The following is a 7,198-nucleotide window of genomic DNA, read 5'->3' as shown; positions in this document are numbered from 1 at the left end:
AATGGTTTGTAGGATTATATCAAGCCTTGTAAAGGATTTAACACCAAAGCACAAGTGCAATCCTCCTAAACTTTAAGAACACAGAGGAAGATCTTGAATATGAATGTAAATCAATAGTTTGATTCAATACGGAATGATATATGGATCTCAAGATGTTTTCAATTATTCTAATAATGTATGTATTGATCATTTATCACCTATTTATAGGTCTCAATCAATGCATCACAAAATGGTGCCAAAACAAGATGAAAAGTGGCAACTTTTAATCCAAAACAACTCCCAAGTTTCAAATTGAAAAATCAGCTAACGGCTATTTTTTAACACTATGCGTACGCATAGTATAAACCGTGCGTACGTATAGTAGAAACAAAATTTAATTCTAATTTTGTCAAAACACATCTCGCGTACACATACGCACAAAATTAAGCCTGTGCGTACGCATAGGCAAAAAATCAAAATTTTCATTTTTCAATTCTTTTGATTCTACCAATTCCACGATTGAGCCCAACAATAAGTTCATTATCATTCCATTGGTTTTGAACAAATTTTCAACAACCCATTCATGGATGATCATCCTGGAGGTGATTAAGTTTTGCTCTCGACAACTGGTAACGCTGTTGTGATCTTAATATTGCTCCTTTGACCTTAGATTAGGATCTTACATATAATAAGCAAGATTGCTTTCTAAATTTTGTCTACAATTTGTAGGAAAAGATGCAACCAATGACTTTGAGGATGTCGGCCATAGTGATTATGCTAGAGAGATTGACGCAGCGAAAAAAAGGAATTCAAGCAAAAACTTTAAGAACAAGTAATTTGGAATCCATCAAATAATAAAGAAAATAAACTCACGAATTTTATTAATGAAAAGATAATAAAAAAAGAGCTAAGCCCTTATTTATAAGAGTTTACATGAAAATGTAGTTTAAAAAAACTAAAAGTAATGAAAAATAAGTTTAATCAAACTAGAATTGTCAAAAAAAAAAAAAAACGAAAACGAAAATAAACGAATTAACAAAAATAGCGCTAAAACTTTAAAAATCAGTTTTCGAGGCCTAAACGAACTCGAACGGTCGAAATTCAACGTACATCACGGAGTAGCGGTGAGTATTGTTCCCCTCGTCATTCTCCTTTCAAAATGGTCTTATGGGATCGATTCGAAATCAAGATGATTGATTTCTACTAGTACTCTTTTTCTAATATACCCCTTATGTCCTACATCAAAGATGATGGACAATATTACATTGGGGAGATAGACATTTCAACAGTTCCCCTGAAACGTACTTATGTTCCACCACAACATGCCCAATATAATCCAGAAAAGACTCCTGAGTTTGTGATCAAGATTTTGCAATTTCTTGTACCTCTCTTGATCTTAGGGTTGGCCTTTGATGTCCGACACTATACAAAGGAGAAATTATCAAATGGAACTCAAATTTACCAATCTTATCACCGAATGAACAAGTTATCCCATTTTAGTCTAGATTGTATAGAATCTAGTGTGCTACATCGTTGTCCATTTTAGGCCTCTAATGATAGCTTTCTTTTATGGGAGTGGATTTATGCCTATTGTTGGGTTTTGATACATAATAATTCGGCGATGACTTAAAATAGTTGTCAGATTACTTATCGACACTATGACTTGGCTCGACTCGAAAATGAACTACACTTTTAGATGGTCCAAGTCTTGGTTAGTGTTGGGCTTTGGGGTATTAGTTGGATTAGTAGATTGTGGGTTGGATTAATTGGTAGCCCATTAGTTTAGGTTTTAAAAAGCCCATTTGCACAAGTCCATGACCCAAGTTGTGTGTCTAACCTATGCTAAATATATCCATATATTCCCAGCCATTTTCTTAGTGGTGGTGAGTGTGTGCGAGTGGAAGACAGGGCTGAGAGTGTTGAGGGACAACTGGCTTGGGGGTTTTGTTGGAGTGATTCCCACCATTGTTGCCTCTTCTTCTTCTTCTTCCTATTACCACCACATCCCTTCTCCTTTTTGGGGTTTGGGAGAGCTTGGGACAGTCCAAAGTGAAGGTGAAGTTTTGGGTTGAATCGAGGTAAACCAGTGTTCGTTTGGTTGTTTTTTGAGCCCAGAGTCGACTTATCGAAGGATTTTCGCGACACGTATTCAACACTGATTTGAGTTATTCCCCGCCTCATTACCGTGACTATGAATTTGAGCACTAATACAAGCATGCTGCAAAATCAACATCCCCTTTTTTGGCTTGGTTTCTCTTTCTGTTCCTTCAATTTTGTAAAAGATATGATTGGATTTTTTGTTTTTATAGTGTACCACCATTGGGTCAAAAAGTTTGAGTCTACCCCTGAAGATCAATGCCTAGTCGATCCTTAGAAACATGATAATAACGTGACAATGAAGAAGAGAGGAAAATCGTAAATATATATATATATATATATATATATATATTATTTTTATTTTTTTTATTTTTTTGGTATTATGGCTCTAAGGTTCGTAAAATGAGAAAAGAAAAAGAACTATTGACAAAACAGAGCAATATTATAGATTGAAAGTTTTTTATCTTTATTTTTATTACAAAACACTTAAAATCTTGAAGGTGAACGAGGGAATTTTTATGTAATTTTCAATTTTAGTTTAGTACGTGAATAATTTGTATATATATTATTTTTTATTTTTTTTATTTTTTTTATTTTTTTTATTTTTTTGGTATTATGGCTCTAAGGTTCGTAAAATGAGAAAAGAAAAAGAACTATTGACAAAACAGAGCAATATTATAGATTGAAAGTTTTTTATCTTTATTTTTATTACAAAACACTTAAAATCTTGAAGGTGAACGAGGGAATTTTTATGTAATTTTCAATTTTAGTTTAGTACGTGAATAATTTGTTAAAAGTCATAGATATTTTGAACACTTGTGACTTTTTAATATTTCCAAACAGACTTGGGATCGGTTGATTTTTCGTAAATGTGTGGGATCTCGAGTAAGTAATAAAGTGATAAGTAAGATATCGATGAAAACTATGTATTAACCAAGGATCAATTAATTTCAACCTTAATCGAATAACAAATTTTTGTTGAAGAATTTATGCTAAATTAACTAATTAACTAACTATATTATTCAGTAAATTTATGAAGTTTTTATAAAACTGTGTGAGATGATTACTAAGATTTCAAGTTCCCTTATTAATTCATTTTAATGCAAATCAATATCATGGCAATATTTGTACATTCTTGTATCAATATTCCTAAATTAATTAAAAACATGATTATTTAATGCCAAACAAAAAAAAAGCAATATATAAAAATTAAATTACAAATTAAATTTGTTTATTAACTTTTCTTTAAAAAAAATTGATTTCATTTAGTAGAAAATTGGAAGAAACATTGAAAATGACAAAAGGTGAAAAATTTTATTTACAAATTTATATATTTTCAGGAAAAAAAATGAGAAATGAGAATATTAAAAATAGAATGATAACAATAACAAGTTGAAGAAAGAGAAAAATATAGATTATTATTATTATTATTATTATTATTATTATTATTATGGCTCTAAGGTTCGTTAAATGAGAAAAGTAAAAGAAATATTGACGAAACAGAGAAATATTATAGATGGAAAGTTTTTTTTTCTTTATTTTTATTACATAAGTCTTTTAAAATCTTGGAGGTAAATGAGGGAATTATTATGTGATTTTCAATTTTATTTTAGTCTGTGAATAATTTATTAAAAGTCATAGATATTTTGAACACTTGTGACTTTTTAATATTTCTAAAAAGACTTGGGATCGGTTGATTTTTCGCAAATGTGTGGGATCTCGAATAAGCAATAAGGTGATAAGATATCGATGAAAACTATGTATTAATCATGGATCAATTAATTTCAACCTTAATCGAATAACAAATTTTTGGGGGAAGAATTTATGCTAAATTAACTAATTAACTAACTATATTATTAAGGAAATTTATGAAGCTTTTATAAAACTATGTAAGATGATTAATAAGATTTCAAGTTCCCTTATTAATCCATTTTAATGCAAATCAATATCATGACAATATGTGTACATTCTTGTTGATCAATATTCCTAAATTAATCAAAAACATATCTGATTTTAATTAATTCTATCATCTCATGTAACATTCCTATACCTCTATAAAAGATGCAAACATAAAAATATGCATTAGAAAAGCTAGAAGATCTATAAAAATCATAAAAAGTATAGCGGTATATCTCTATTCTCTATCCGCCTTTACAATAGTTATAATAAGTGCTATTTATTTTCTTGTTTCTTTCAAAATCAATAAATTCACAAATCATTCCAAATATTGCCCAATTAATTGAAAAGCATTAAACACAATTACAAGTATCCCAAAAATATCACATATTGGGCATCAAAAATATTTAATTTATATTAAAAACAACGTAGTAAGGGTTCATCTACATCTTAATAATTAAAAACTTAGCCTAGCATTGCAACATTACAAGAAAATACATGTTTAAGTGAAAAGATAACCGAATTATTGATAAATTGAGAAGACGAAGATGACTTCTAAAATCCTGAATTTCTTTTAATTTCGTTAGGTCTAATTGTAATCAATAATTCTGTGAACAAAAGGGGTCAAATTGAAAATGTATAAAAGTCGAGGAGTTAGGTGCAATTTTGTATAAAAAAATGTTGGTAGGTTAGGGTTAAACTTCGAAACAAAGAAAGAAGAACTGTCGCAATTTCCTTTGCTTCTCGCCAACACACTGCTCGAGTGGCAAAAACAGAATGGACGTCGCTAGCTTGTCACCAATGCCTTGCTCGAGCAAAAGACCATCGTTAGAGCGACAGTATATCCTGTAAAACCGTAATTTACAATTTTAGAGAATTTTAACAAGACTATACAACCCATCCTCCATTGTTTTACGAAAAAGCTTGGATTGTTCATTGTGAGAAAACACTTGCACTCTTCAAAAATATACAACCCATCCTCCATTGATTTTGGCGATAGAAAAACATAAAAACCTGAAATTCGAACACCACAACCAAAAACTTCCAGAGGATACATCAAAAGTTGAAAATTAAGGAAGGTGATCGGATTTCCAGTTGTTGGAGAACAAGGAGTTCTGGAGGAATCCATAGCAGATAAATGAAATCAGAAAGCTGGGAATTGGTGTAAGAGCACGCAATCTAGGAGGCTTTAGAAATTGTAGTACATGAGATCAGAAAGTACTTGTATTGGACAAGTCTAGCGTTATTGTAAGTTGTGTTCATTTATAGTGGATTCATACTGACTTGTGCCCGGAGTTTTTATTCAGTTGGGGATTCTTTGAAATCAATTTTTTTGTGTTCTTTACTTTCTATCAATTTATTATACTAGGTAATTCAACATAGGGTATATTGTTTGTGAATTGGACTGGACTAATTAATAATTGTGCCGTATTGCAATTGTTAATTGAATTTGCATAAATTTTGTGCAAACACCTATTCACCGCATAGGTGTAGTTTGGGTCGAACTATGTAACTTTCTAGTGGTGTCAAAACCTAATCTCGAATCCTGGCCCAAATTTGATCTAGACGAGTTAGTCTTTGTTCATGCCTTTATACTTTGATGGAAGCAACTATGCGTACTAGAAAGTGAGAATGAGAGCGTTTCTTAAGGCCTTAGATGAGCTTGTTTCGATTAGTGTGCAAAATGGGTGGTCCGCTCCCACAACTCTTGTGTCAAGTATAGCTACCCCTACAGATATTTCACTTTGGACTAAGGATAAACTAGTAGACTGCAATTGAAACAGTAAAGGACTTTATGCACTGTTTATGGCAGTGTCTCATAAGGAGTTTAGGAGAGTGTCAATGTGTGAAACCACGAAAGAGGTTTGGGAACCAAAACCGTTAAAAAATCTAAGCTATAGATATTGACTTCTAGGTTTGAAGAAATCAAAATAAAGGAAGATGAGTCCTTTGATGAGTTTTATGCTAGTTGAATGACATAGTAAACTCTAGCTTTAACCTAGGAGAAAAGATACCCGAGTCTAAGATTGTTCAAAAAGTCCTTAGATCCTTGCCAGAGAGGTTTAGACCCAAAGTCACTGCCATTAAAGAAAGTAAGGAGTTAGATACAGTCAAGATTAAGGAACTTGTAGGATCCCTTCAAACCTATGAACTGACCATAGAATAGCCTAGGAAAATAAGTCCATTGCATTAAACACCTTGAAGGAAGAGGAGTTCAATTCGTCTTATACAAAGTCTCTTAGGGATTGGAAGATAGCTTACTTTGTTAAGAAGTTTCAAAAAGTCTTCAAAAAACAAAAAAAAAAGCCCCAGGAAAGGAAAAAGGAGTTCCTGGTATAGTTTTGAAAGACAAGCGTGACAACGTTAGAAATAAGAGTACCAATGATAAAACCCGATCGTTAGATATCACGAGTGTCAGGGGTTTGATCACTATAGAAATGAATGTCCAAGTCATAGAAGAACTTGAAGAAAAGAAATGGTAAAACATTAGTGGTGTTACTGACCGATGATGAAACAAACTCTAGTGAGTCGAGTAAGGCATCTAGCAGTGAGGATGAAAAGAAATATGACCTTTGTGCCGAGTGTTAAGTGTGAATCTAATAAGGAGAAAGTTGAGGAAGTAGAGCAAAGTGAGAATTCAGATGAAGAAGAGCAAAGTGAGAATTCAGATGAAGACTTTGAGGAAGAGACGGATATTCATGAGGACTATCAGCTGTTGTTTAAGGAACATCTTAAGATTAAGAAAATCAACAAAGCCTTGTTTAGGAAGGTAGATGAACTTGAGAGAAAAAAGGAGAGACTCATGAGTGATCTTTAGGATTCATCCAAAACCCTGAGTGAGTTGAGATGCGTCAGAGAAACTGGAAGATACGGTAAAATCTCTGATGAGTGACCTGGAAAGAGCAAACACTCAACTCCAGTACTTCTTGAGCAAAACTAAGAAACTCTATAACCTAATAGGGATGAATAAGTCAGCTGGAGATAGACAAGATCTAGGATACGTTAAGAGTGATAACAATGTTGCCGGTTCATCCAAAACCACATTTATTCCTACCTCAAATAGAACAAGTAACACTGCTAATCCTGAAACTAAATGGGAAGGGGTTTTAGGACAGAGGACCTCTAAAACACATAGGACTACCAAGCCTAAGATTCATAATCAGCAATCACGTGCCTTTGAACCCAGGTTCATCCGTACCTGTCATCACTATAGTGCATTAGGACA

At 32.5% G+C, this 7,198-nt stretch overlaps 1 pseudogene; it reads left to right on the top strand.

Annotated features, from left to right (window-relative positions):
* Positions 1-2,051, top strand: part of LOC111405434 — a 4,367-nt pseudogene extending 2,316 nt beyond the window's left edge.
* The last annotated feature ends 5,147 nt before the right edge of the window (positions 2,052-7,198 follow it).

Source organism: Olea europaea, chromosome 1 (assembly GCF_002742605.1).
Source record: "Olea europaea var. sylvestris chromosome 1, O_europaea_v1, whole genome shotgun sequence".
NCBI classification, from domain to species: Eukaryota; Viridiplantae; Streptophyta; class Magnoliopsida; order Lamiales; family Oleaceae; genus Olea; species Olea europaea.
This window is presented reverse-complemented; position numbering and strand designations above follow the sequence as displayed.